The sequence below is a fragment of the Leuciscus leuciscus genome, assembly GCF_965113295.1.
Source record: "Leuciscus leuciscus genome assembly, chromosome: 3".
NCBI lineage: Eukaryota > Metazoa > Chordata > Actinopteri > Cypriniformes > Leuciscidae > Leuciscus > Leuciscus leuciscus.
In genome coordinates this window covers 46,248,089-46,262,281 of record NC_138727.1, presented here as the reverse complement: position 1 = coordinate 46,262,281, position 14,193 = coordinate 46,248,089, and the positions used below count along the sequence as shown (strand labels likewise).

General features: G+C 37.5%; 1 long non-coding RNA gene across 1 annotated transcript; it reads right to left on the bottom strand.

The window, feature by feature from the left end:
- Positions 1-5,552: 5,552 nt before the first annotated feature.
- Positions 5,553-13,755, bottom strand: LOC309495983. Its single transcript, XR_014204919.1, has 3 exons — positions 13,289-13,755; positions 11,918-12,066; positions 5,553-6,158 (listed from the first exon to the last, which is right to left on the bottom strand). It is a non-coding gene; the product is annotated as an uncharacterized lncRNA (long non-coding RNA).
- Between the last annotated feature and the right edge of the window lie 438 nt (positions 13,756-14,193).

Here is a 14,193-nt window from a genome sequence, read left to right as displayed (position 1 = left end):
CATAGCTTAGCATAGATAATTGAATCGGACAGGACCATTAGCATCTCTCTCAAAAAAATGACCAAAGAGTTTCGATATTTTTCCTATTTAAAACTTGACTCTTCTGTAGTTACGTCGTGTACTAAGACCGACAGAAAATGTAAAGTTGCGATTTTCTAGGCTGATATGGCTAGGAACTATACTCTCATTCCTGTGTAATAATCAAGAAACTTTGCTGCTGTACCATGAGTCCAGCAGGCGTAATGATATGACGCAGCACCTGAAAATAGGTCTAATAGGTTAGACAAACTTAGTCCCGGTCACGTTGGAAGTTACTGAGCTGGGGACTATTTTCAGGCGCTGAATCATATCATTACGCCTGCTGGACTCATTACGCAGGAATGAGAGTATAGTTCCTAGCCATATCAGCCTAGAAAATCGCAACTTTTCATTTTCTGTCGATCTTAGTACACGATGTAACTAGAGAAGAGTCAAGTTTTAAATTGGAAAAATATAGAAATTCTTTGGTCATTTTTTTGAGAGAGATGCTAATGGTCCTGGCCGATTCAATGATCTATGCTAAGCTATGCTAAAAGTGGTACCGCCAGACACGGAGTTCGGCTGAATGGATTCGAAAACGGTAAGACTCAACTGTTTAAGTCTGGGGGAGTTGTAAAATGAGCCTATTTCCAAAAAAAGTGGAGTATCCCTTTAAGGCAAGTGTTTAAAAATGAATCAAAATGAATTCATCTTAATTTTAGTCAGTCACTGCTTGCCATCGCACATTGGCAACTATACGTCCCTTGACTGAAGCAATGAACAATACAATTACTATGAACTATTTATTATTCTCTATATCTATTATTACTATTAACTATGAGTCGGAAGTCTTAGTATGTCATAGTATGTCACTTTCTGTGAAAATGGAATACTGAAATACTAATCTTCAAAAATGTGCCAGTGTGGTATGACCACATGATGGAGGCAAAGTAGGTCTACCTTCCTCAGAGTCACGTGACAGCCAGGAGTTCTGCTGCACTACTTGCATCCACCAGAAGAGGGCAGCATAGCGTGGCCATTAAAGCATCTGAGTGACTTCTGTTTAACGGTAGGAATTACACTAAAGTTCTCAGGCCTGCATTCAACTCCTGCCATTTGAAACAGTGTCATGTAACAGCCAAACTGATCTGAGCATGTTAAGCACGCAGTGCCAAATGATCACTGAGTCAGCCTGTCTGTGAAGAGAGACGGCATTCCTCACTCAGCACATCATTGACAAACTTATGCTTGATTAAACAGCCAGGAGCCATTTTACACAAGTCATAACCTGACCTCGACACACTACGCCACTTTACTCATTCACACAGCGCATTATTATCACCTGTCAGAAGTGTGAACTAGGAGCCATATGTAATTTTGTCTGGAAAGTATAGAACAATATAGATCTTTTGTCTGGAATGACTGACAGTTTCAAGGCATGGAGAAGGACATCACTCGTTCAGACCCTAAGACATCTCCACTCTCTCTGGTTTCTCTTCTTCTGTCAGTCAGTGCCAAATGGCCAAAAGACAACTGGAAGAGCCATTTTCAAAAGTTGATGGGTGTGAGTGACTTGTTCCTGTCCTCTGTAATTACACTAGCCGTGACCGGGGCTGTCAGGAGAAGATCAGAGCAGCAAGGCATGCTGGGAATGTTGTCTTGTTTGTATAATTGAAGAATCGGCTGTCATTAAAATGAATAAATAAAAACTGGGCTGATAGACATCAAAATCATTTTCTTCTTCAAAGCAATACTTCTCCCTCATATTTTATCAAATATTATATATATATATAATTAATAATATATAAATATTGTATATAATTATACGTAATATATTTTCAGTTGTCACTTTAAGTTTTAGTAGTTTTGTTACATGCTTGTGTCATTTTTATAATTTTTTGTAGTATTTCTATTTAGCTTTAATTTATTTTTATTTCAGTTGTAGTTTTAGTCATTTTAGTACTTCAGCTGTTTTACTTCAGTCAGCTGTCAAGGCAGAATTTCTCATTTTCATTTACATTTTTCATCTAATATTTATATTTTAAAGGTAGCGGAGGATGTTTTACTTCCTGGTGGGTAACCTATACTATTGGTCCTCCTAATTGTCAATCATTCTGGTGAATCAATCAAACTTTTCAAAAAGTGGAGAGGGCGGGTCTTATCTAAAATTTGGAAAGATCCTCCGCTATACCTTTAATTTATAAAGATTTATTCCAATTAATGAAAATACTGTCATGGAGATCATTTTCATTCATATAATAACAGTTAATATTACTGACCACATTTGTCCAAAAACAAAACACAACAAAACCACATAAAAATCATGTGTAGTGACTATAAGTGATGTCCGGCCTAAATTGATATCTTCATCCTTTATTCAAATATTATTAAAAATGTGTTAAAGATTTTTATCATATTACATAGTTGTTCTTGGAGTCAATTGTTATATTTGCGATAAAGCAATTACACGCAGAATTGAGCAGACATAATTTTTTGGCCAGGCTGTCATACGTAGAAATTATGAACACATGAAAAAACAAGAGAGAACCGACGGAATATTAATAAGTGATTATGTTGTAGACAGTGTATGCTTTTTTCCTGTTTTTCCAATAGATATTTTTTGTAGTAAAATAGTTTGCCTTTTTTTGTCTAATATTTTGGTCAGATAAATACCTTAACAAAGTTAAGGGTTTTGTTCTTCCCTCATATTGAACATTTTTTAAAATATTAAATATTTTTCACATATTTTGATGGTTTAATCAAACTTGTAGGGTCATTAAAAACAAATATCCCCTCCGGACATCACTACTGAAATTTAAGTCTTCTGACACCACATGATGCTTCAGCAGACTGAAATTTGAGTTATTAATTTTAACGAAAAAAGCTGCATAAATCTTCTTTTAAAGCACCTTCTGTTTTATGAAAAAAAAAAAATGGAAAAAAAACATGAAGGTAAAAACAATTTCTGGATTCCTAATCCTGTAAAGCCGATCATTCTCATCATGATTAAGACATATTTGCAAAGCAGTTTATGAGATTCAAATGCAAGAAAATGGAATGTTGGATTCATTCCAAAGGAATCCATTGATCTGGTCCTCTGAAGCTCCTCCATGTGTGTTATTATGGTCAGAACGTGGACAGTGGAGAACGGTGGGCATTCTCTCCTTGACACACACTTGAACCCTGAGCTTGTGATCGGCCCTGTGATTGGTGGGTTTATCACGAGCTCTGCGTGAGTGTGAAAAGCTGCCCCACGAGCTCGACGTGAGCTGTTTGTGCTGTGACCCGATGGCACTCGGTGTCTTGAACTTACACAGAACTGCGCAACTTTTCAGCTCTCATGCTTCAGCCCTGCTGTGTCCTGCTGCTCGACAACAAGCTTTGTTGCAAAAACACATCTCACTGTCTACACAGGCAGCTTCCTTCTAAGGCAGCATTCTACTCTAAATGGGACTTCAGAAATAGTCATTTAGTACACCACTGATGCTGTAGATAGAAAAACCATTTTTGGTTCCTCAAAGAACATTTCTGGAACCATTATTTTTGTGTGTGTGTGAAGAACATTTGAATAATCTAAAGAACCTTTTGTCACTATAAAGAAGCTTTTGTGGAAAGGATGTTAAATGTTCTTCATAAGGCCCATTCAGAATGATAAATAAAAATAATGATAAAGATATAGTTCTAAAAATTCTTCTAAATATGAAAGAATAGCAGTTTTCACACCACAGCTATAACGATAACAGCACTGAAAAATTATATCGTTGGTATCACTTTAAGAGCGTTTTTTTTCCCAGCTGATAAACGATGAAAACATTAACAGCCAATCAGAGTCTTGAGCTTGAGCGTTTAAAGCAGCAGGCAACAAAACTGCAGGGCACTTAAAATAAACAGAACGATACCGTGCATTAGTGTGGACGCTAACAGTTATTATCGTTTTTGTTCTTGGTGTGAACGGACCTATAGAACCGTAGAAGGCAATAAAGAACATTTATTTTTAAAGTTGGCTCGAAACGAACGTTGCGATAGACTTTTCTTCCCTATTGTGATTTATATTCGAGTAAAATGGCTACTTGAAGAAGAAAAATGTAGGGCGGGACTTGATTTTGTCCATGGGGAATTTATTGGACGGTTGTGGTTTGCTATTGGTGGATCTCATGTGAGTGACAGGTTGCTCCGCCCTCACGCCAGTAAACGCGTCATCAGAAAAGAGATGAGCTGCAGGAGGGAGGGGAAGTTATTTTGATTTCATGGTAACTTTAATAGTGCAGGTACATACTCTAGTTAGTAGGCATACATTGCAGTTTCAAGCATAGGTAGAATTTTATTAATACTGTATTAAAAAAAAAACTGTATAAAACCGACGTCCATGTTTACTCATGTTGATTTTACATCGTTTTTACTCAAGAGTTCATTGGAAGGTAATATGTGCGATCCGTATCTTAATACGGGCAACACACTCACACACATTCCGACAGGGATTAACCAACAGACGCAGGATTGCTATCTTCATCTGGATTATTGTGGACCAGCTGATAAACCGATACGAGACGCTCATGGAACACAGAAGCAATCGTTCCTGGTTTTGTTTTGGATTGGATGTTTTCGAGACTGCATCAGACACAACAGCTCTTGCAGACATCTTGTCGTCTCAATGACAATGTTGAAATTCCAGCGCACAAAGATTACAAAGGTTAATGTGTTAATAAATTATTTTCTGAAAAGCATAATACTTAATAACCCAACAGGGACCATTCTCAGAACAGTGTTCTGTCAAAGATAAATGCAAAAAATCTTCCAAAAGTGTTAATAGAACATTTGTTCAAAGTTATCAAGTCTTTAATAATGTTCTCAAAATGTTAGCACAAAAACATTATTTATAAACTGGTCATGGGACATTTTTTTTTCTGAAACAGTTGCTCGCTCATCTAATATTTCTTGTTTCTGAACGTTCAGACAACATTCAAAAGTAACTTTCCCATAATGTTTGCAGAATTCTCAAATGAAATGTTTCCTTAACATTCACATAACCCAAAAACTGGACGCTTTGAAAGTTCAGAGGAAACTCAGGAATAACATTTTCATAACCAAAACGTTCTTTATTTGACATATTTCTGTTAACTGGGAAGGTGCAGTATGCCACTAGTGACACTAAATGCAATTGCAGTCATGTTTGAAATCTACATGCTATATCTAAAAAAATATATAATGTAATGTAATATATGTATACTGTATACTACCTTTCAAATGTTTGGGGTCAGTAAGAAATTAATACTTTTATTTAGCAAGGACGCATTAAATTGATCAAAAGTGACAGTAAAATGTCACTAGATAAAATAATTTGTTCACCATATACAAATGCCACAAGTTAAGTTATTCCTTTGTCATGAATTATGTTAACAAAGTTTATGGCTTTATTGCTTTCCTGAAAAACCCACAACTGTTTTCAACATTGATAATAATCAGAAATGTTTCTCGAGCATTAGCATCATTAGAATGATTTCTGAAGGATCATGTGACACTGAAGACTGGAGTAATGATGCTGAAAATTCAGCTTTGATCACAGGAATAAATTACATTTTAAAATATATTAAAGTATATGTTCTACTAACGTTATTCTATAGATAAAGTTTATAAGTCAACTTTACAGTGCAGAATTCAGCTTATTCACTATGTGTGTCTGACTGTGTTCAATGACAGGTGCTTTAATATTTGTTTATAGACGTGGATGATATCTTGTGTGCTTCTGACAATACTGAATAGTTTGCGGTGCATCTCATCATCTGCGCTCAGGTACCAAAGAAGGGTTTTTACATGACACATGACAACATGCATACGCACACACTTACCCTACGAGCTGTCTTGTCTGCCATTCTTTTTTTGAAAGAGACACTTGATCGGCCACTAGGATGCGTGGGCTTCTAAACACTTGCTCTCATACACACACACACACACACACACACACACACACACACACACACACACACACACACACACACACAGGCGCCGCTCTGTCCCTGTCCGGAGCTGAATGGGAATCCTGTGCCACCGGGTGCGGTTGTGCGCTTGTTTTTCTGCCCTCCTCATCAGCCTTTCTTTATCTTCTTCATGTCTCCTTTCTTCTCCTCACCCTCCCTCAGGGCCTGCAGAGCGAGCGAGAGAGAGAGAGACTCTGAGGAACGGTAACTCTAGAACGGAAATTAGTGTGACGCAAATTGGGGTTGGATGTCTTTTTTTTTTGAATGTACAGTCTAAGCAAAACAACCCAGTCAAAGTCCCAAAGGCCTCAAACACACTCAAATTCATAATGATTGACACACACACACACACACACACACACACACACACACACACACACACACACACACACACACACACACACACACACACACACACACACACACACACACACACAATTGATTCTTCAGAAATCATTCTAATATGCTGATTTGCTGCTCAATTATTATTGGTGCTCAAATAATAATCTTACCACAAACTTTTGGATTGGTAATGTATCACAGTTTCCACAAAAATATGAAGCAGCACAACTGTTTTCAACATCGATAATAATCAAAAAATGTTTCTTGAGCAGCAAATCATCATATTAGAATGATCTCTGAAGGATCATGTGACACTGAAGACTGGAGTAATGATGCTGAAAATTCAGCTTTGATTACAGAAATGTTTAAATATATTCAAATAGAAAATGTTATTTTAAATTATATTTCACAATATTACTGTTTTTCTTGATCAAACAAATGCAGCATTGGTGAGAAGAAGATACTTTTTTTCAAAAAGAAATATTAATCTTAATTTAATAATAATTTGATGCCACTTGATTGGCAAATTGAATAATTTGATGCCACTTGCAATTTGATGCCACCAATAATTATTAATTAATTATTATTATTATAATTATCACTTGCAGCATCAAATTGCAATTAAAGAAATTTAGCATCGGCCATAACATAAATATAATTTACGGCTTATCATTATCAGCCAGAATTTTAATATGAGTGTATCCCTATTCAAAATTTGTGATATGACCCATTGAAATATCACGGTACGTGCAGCTTTTCAGTGATTTATTTCACATACAGCCAGTTTGTCTCAAGTCAAACGTGCGATAACAGCTCTGCCATTTCAGGAGAGATATTATCAGGCGATGTTAATCAAATTGCGAGATTTGTGCCATCAAATCTTTCATTGTTGCTCCAGACAACTGCAACCGATCAGATTCATCTGCCTTTTCGGTCTGAATGAGATTAGAGCGTATCCACACACCACAATACAGGACTCATGAGGGCCGTAATCCAGATTACTGTTCAAACGATCGTTAACTCAAGAGATTGTTGTGTAATCGTTTTGTTTGAGCATCCAGCATGCAGGATCGATCGCATTTTAAAGCATTTTAATCCTTCTGATGCTCATTTCTTTGGCTGGTATTGAGGCTCTGCTCTTTCCTTAATGGGCAGATAGACTGATAGAGAAGTAATCTATCCTATAGTACAGGCTAGATCAGGAGTGTGAGAGTGATAAGACTTATACCCCCAATGTTTTTGACTCGAATCCCTTTAAAAAAGCCTTGATTATTCCACTGGCCAACAGTGAATGTTCTCAGACCTTTAGCTAATGTTCTGACACGGTCTCTTAAAGTATTTAGAGTAACATTAATAGAATGTTTGATCATGGTCTTTAATAATGTTCACAAAAACATTGTTTATACATTTTGATATGTTTGAAGGGCGGTAACAATACACTTTTCGCTCCATTGATTTCCATTCACATGCATGCAGAAAGCTTATGCTAATAAATTTAGCATTTTGCCATGTTTTATGAACTCTGATCTGCGAATTCGGCCCTGTCCCAAATCGCACACTTCATGTGCACTTGGGGTTTTGTCATAGACAGTATAAGAAATGGACAGAGTCATCTCATTGGAACTCAATTGAGGCAAGTGAAGCCCATTTTCAGCGATTTTTTAGGACTTCCGTTCCTGACGCGCAGACTCAAACTGAGCTTGACGACGTAGATGTGACGTGAGCAACCCGTCTGTCTTCTAGTGGCTGTGGCATGAGAAATCTGAATCATTCCCTTCCGAAACTTGCAGAGACGGAGAGCGTGAGTAGGAGGTGTCCATGAGCTAGGAGCAGGAGAAACTTTTGCTAGGTATTCTGATTAATTATTTTGTCATTTTGCCTCCACGTCTCCCCGATTGCCCGCGAGCTTCTCCTCCCGTCAATACGGTAATCTCTCTACTGTGCGACAGAGAGTCGCGTGGTTATGACGCAATCGTTAGCCTACTTTTACAAAAACTGTTTTTACGGGGCCATAACGTAAGCTACAAGGTAATGGAGCATTTTATACATTGTCGTGTTTCTTTAGAAATAAATAATGGACAAATGGAGTCTTCAAACGCCTCAGATGTAAAGTTATTCGCTGTCAAAGTGACGCCAAAATGAATGAGAGTCAATGGGATGCTAACAGCAGGTGAAGTTCTGCTACAAGATGGTGGCACGCGGCCGGCTTCAACTTCCGGTCGACTTCCTTCCCGCTTGGGTTTTGTAGACTAACAATGGCGTGTCCGTTAAGACCGTAGAGTGTCCCATTTGTCATTTTCAGTAGATATGGGCCCTCAATACGCACTTTTGCTGAGATCACAAACCTGCGAGCTACGCAGACTCCGGCTAGGAAGATCTGTTTTAGGGGTCCATTTGGGACAGGGCCTTCGTATCACATGAAGACGTGTGACCGATAGAAGATTAATACGTCACGGTGTGACCTCTTGTCTGAATTAAAAGGATGCATATTTTTTGCAGTAAAAGGGAGAAGATTTGTTATATGTTGAATTTATGTTTATAAAAAAAGATGCTGCAGAGTACGACGTTAGGCTATACCACGGCCGTTTGCGTGCTCAAAGTCTGGTGTGACCGCGGCTTAAGTCGTTGAATGTTCATCATTTTTTTTAAATGTTACTATTTGTAACAATGTTCAGATGACATTCAAAAGTAACGCTCCCATAATGTTTGCAAAACGATAAAATAGAATGTTTCCAGAACTATTTCTCGCCATTGACGGAATTTTCCGGCAATCAATGTTTTAAATGTTATACGGTAGGGGGCGCTATTACTCATCTACTGAAAGAAGACTGGATCTCCAAATCAAAACACAGGCAAAGAAGAAGCAGAAACAAGCGAAAGAAGCATTGCTTATGCACATGTAATGAAATAAACGTATAAATATAACATATAAATCAAATTCTAATGTTACTGAAAGAAATGTTGAACCCACAAAGAGGTATAGAACTGTGAAGCTGAAAAAACACTGAAGGATTCGATCTATGTTTTGATCATATTTCTGAATCCAGTCCGGACATAGATTTTCTTGTTCAAAATGTTGCTTTTTTATTAAACTTATCCACAAGTGTTGATTTTTTTTTTTGCCGTTTAAAAGCAGAGACTCTGTTCTTTCTTTTGATATATTGTATGTTCAGATATTCATACAACAGAATATTCTGGGGGCCATAAAAAGTTTTGTGAAAACGATACAAAAAGCTGCATGCTGACTGGTAACCTTTTTTCTTCTTCTTTTTTTTAACGCTGGTGGGGAAAGAGTTAACGATTGCATAACCACCAATATTATTATTATTTTTATATATATATATTTTTTTAAACTGGACATTTTGAACGCTCAGAGAACATTCAGAATAGGAATATTAACAAAATGTTCTTAGAGCATATTGTTTTTTAGCTGGGCACAGAGATGAATAAATGCAAAGTACTTGAAAATAATGTCACAATGCAAAAACCTATTTAATGGTCCAACAAATAGGCTTTATGACCTTGACAGGTGCTTCATAAAACAAAACAAAATTAAAAATTTTGCACAAAAATAGCACTAAATGTCAAAAAAGGCTGATTTGAAATTCCCTACCTAGTTTTAGCAGACGGTGTACTTACAACCTACCAGCAGTGTCTACCAGCAGGGACTCATCAAAACCTTGGTGACAATGCAAATTGATCAAATAAACTTCTGTTTTACAAATGTAATGCATTGCAATAAAGTTGAAGTTCAAGAATTGTCAATTGTCAAGAACATTTTAATCAGGTAAATTGATAAAAAAAAATAAAAAAAAGTACTCTAAAAATAAAGGTTTTTGCAGCGATGCCATTGAAGAACTATTTTAGGTTCCCCAAAGTACTTACAGTGAACAGTTCTAAAAATAACAGTTTTTTCTTATGTGAAGAACATTTTAATAATCTGAAGACCCCCTCTTTCCACTATAAATGGCCTCTTGTGGAATGGAAAGATTCAATGCTCGTTAAAGGTTCAACATGGAACCACAAGATGCCAATAAAGAACCTTTATTTTTAAGAGTGAAGTGTCAGATGGGCCGTATTTTAACTTGATCAGTTTTGTGAAATATTCGCTTCCTCTGGTGTGTGTGTGACTGTGTGTGTGTGTCTTTCCTCTTCCACACATATCTAATTAAAGTGTGTGTTGTCAAATGGCTGATCTTTAGCGTGAAATCATCTTAGCGGATAGAAGGCCTGGGAGAAAAAGAGAGCGACAGAAAGAAAAGAGACAGGGACTTCAATCAGCTCCAGCTGGGACGGTTGTTTTCATTGTTGCTTGTATTAGCTGTAGTTTAAGCCTGTTTTCTACTTAGAGCGGCAGCTTTTGCACAAACGTTATTGCTCTCACTGTGCTCTTCACCTGCTCTGATTCCTGAAGCCAAACATTTGTACAGCACTCACCAAAACTAATATCCACTATCATCAGAAACACTATCAGAGCAACACAAGCATGATTGGAGTTTAGAATTTGGCCTATATTTGCATGGGTCCATTTTTAACCCTCCACTGTAAAAAAAGATATGATATAATAATCAGTAAGTCATGGCAACTTATGTTTTTACAATACTTTAATCAAAATAATTGTATATATATACAAGATTCAGCTACTTTTTAATCGCACACTTCCCAACTATATTGTAGGCGAATAACAGTATGTGACAAAAGTATGTCCGAATTCACAGTACCTACTCAGAGTAGGCAAAAAGTACCCAGATGACCTACTACTTCCAGCGATATTCTGACGTGTGGACACACTTTACTGTCCCATGAGGCCACAGGAGAGGATTTATGAATGACAGTGAAGCGACGTAACTGATGCTGGTAGGTCACATGATAATGACAACATGGTGAATGTAGTACGTCCAGATTACATTCATACTACATATGCACTCATACTATATAGGACATACTTTTTTAGTGGTCGTGGAGTAATAATTACTTATTCAAAATAAGTACAAACTCAAGAGAGTATGCGATTTCGGACGAGGCCGTACACTCCAAAACTTCCCTATGCACTTCTCATCAGGGGAACCCTGCCGCCATTTTGAAGTGCGTTCACATTCAACACACTTTTCACACCTTTCACACATGATTCAAACGATGGAGGGAAAAAAAAAGCTGTAAGGTAAGTCAATTAAGCAGTTTAGAAGAGTTAAGCGGAGAAGACAACATTATGGCTTCATGGCAGATCCAAGGGCTCAGGGTGATCCATTCAAATATTGCAAGGGTTCTGCCAGTAGTGGGCACTTGTGCAACGTAAGCAAAGACGTACATCCGAGTGAACGAGACGGAGGGAAGTTAGCGAGGGAAGGGCATAGAAAAGTGCTGAGAAGTTAAATGCAGCCTGACTCAAGATTCACAGTATTGATTCTTCATGCTAGCTGTTAGCCAGTTTCACTCTAGAACCTTTTACAATTCTTACGACCATAAATAATGTTGTGAAAATGTAAAGTCGATGTCCCTACAATAACAGACTCGCGTGCATCTAATAAATGATTCATTCAAGAATGTTATGCAAGTTTACTGGAGCCGCAAACTTCACATACCTTTGGAAATTTAGCATTTACTTGATCCTTAGTGCTCATTGTCCAACTTGTAAACACACGGCGTTCTTCCACGAGGGGGTTTGGCGTCACAACGGCTTTGTTTCCAGGCGGACCGTTAAAGAACGACACACACACATCTCCTGGACATCCTGAAAAATGTAACCAATCAGATGACAGCTTGGAAAATCCTGAATTGTTTTCCAATTAAAGGGATAGTTCACTTTGAAATTAATTTTTGGTATGTTTTAGCTTACCTCAAGGGCATCCAAGATGTAGGTGTCTTTTTTTCCGCAGTAGTTTCAATTTTGATATTTTTAGGTCAAACCGTTCTTGTCTGTCAGTCATAATGCAGGTCTATGGTCATTATCTCAAAACACAAGCACAGAGTCCAAATTAAAACAATTCCCCGTCGTCCAAATTAAACAATTCCCCATCGTAAGTACAGATTGATGGCCTAAGACACGAAACGAGCGGTTTGTGTGAGAAAACGAACAGTATTTATATCGTTTTTACCACTTATACGCAGCCATGTCGAAGTGATCTGATCTGACGTGTACGCAGACTGGTGCATAGATATATACACTAGATGTCGCCTTAAAGACATTCGTTCCAATGAACTGCCGTAGACAAGGCGACATCTAGTTGACTCACACAAGTTTTCTCACACAAACCGCTCGTTTCGTGTCTTAGGCCATCAATGTGTACTTACGATGGGGAATTGTTTAATTTGGACGATGGGGAATTGTTTTAATTTGGACTCTGTGCTTGTGTTTTGAGATAATGACCATAGACCTGCATTATGACTGACAGACAAGAAAGGTTTGACCTAAAAATATCAAAATTGAAACTACTGCGGAAAAAAAGACACCTACATCTTGGATGCCCTTGAGGTAAGCTAAAACATACCAAAAATGTATTTCAAAGTGAACTATCCCTTTAAGTGTGCCATATGTTTTAGTCCGTGGGAGTGACCTCTGAGGCTGAAACTAATATCCAGCTAACAGGAAACGTTCTCAGAACTTTAGCAAACGTTCTGACAATATTCTCTCAAAGTTATCAACAAACATTCTTCCAGTAACGTTTATAGAACGTTCGCTCAAAAGTTATCTAGCCTGTAATCATGTTCTCAAAACATTAGCAACAAAATGTATTATACTTTTTTATAAGTTTTTTTCTGAAACGCTTTAGTTGACATGTTAACATAAATTGTTTTAATTACTTCTTGTTTTAGAATGTTCAGACATTCAAATGTAACACAGCCAAAATGTTTTCAGAATTCTAAAATGGAATGGACTTTTGAACGTTCAGAAAACTTAACGGCAACATTCCCAAAACATTCTTAGAACATATTTTTGTTAGCTGGGTACTTACATATGAACTTTCACTGTAATCTCTTACACACACACAGGGAGATTCCAAAGATAGCAACAGTTCCAGTTGAGCCGCTCTGAGAGAGTCACTGCGGTGCGCCCAAATTGAAAGGGTGGGACCGGGGCCGCCAAGCATGAAAAAGGATAGAAACGAGGTAGGGAGAGAAAGAAAGCATGAAAGAGAGAGAAGAACAGGGAGGGCGGCACCCTTAAAGGACCCCATCCCGCTCTCTTAAGGAAGATGAGAGAGTGCGAGTGAAGAAGGATGAAAAAGAAGGGAGAGAAACAAATTATTAACACCCCACCGACCACTTTAAAGAGGACAAAAGCAGGGAATGAGAGAGGAGAGGTGAAGACACAGAGGAGAGGAGGGACGCTAACGTTTCACCGTTACACCCACAGGGGTTTCCACCCGTTTCATTTAGCCACAGAGGAGAAACTGACCAGATCTGAGTATGTGCATGTTTATTAGCCACTATATATAATACTACAGGATGACTGCATTATTCCTCAAAAAAGAAAAAAAAAGAACACAGAAATTATTATATGAAAGAATTAATAAAGTATAATAATTTTAAATATTAATAACAATTAATATAAACTGTTAGTGTCCAGGTATAGAGGGACACTTGGCATACTTTTAAATTTATTTAAATTTAATTTAATTAAAACATTAGCATTTTTGTTAGCTAGGATGTCCTTCGGCAACCTGCATTACCAGCTAACATGTGATGATTAACATCTGGACAGCAACAGATCAGGTTAAATAAACTATGAGCTTTAGCAGACAGATATATAAAACTAATTAAAATAGTCAGAGTGCTACTCTCAAAAACTAACTAAAAGTGTGTTTCATGTAGCATGACCACCAACATTCGTAATGCTCGTCGCATCAGAGCCTCTTTG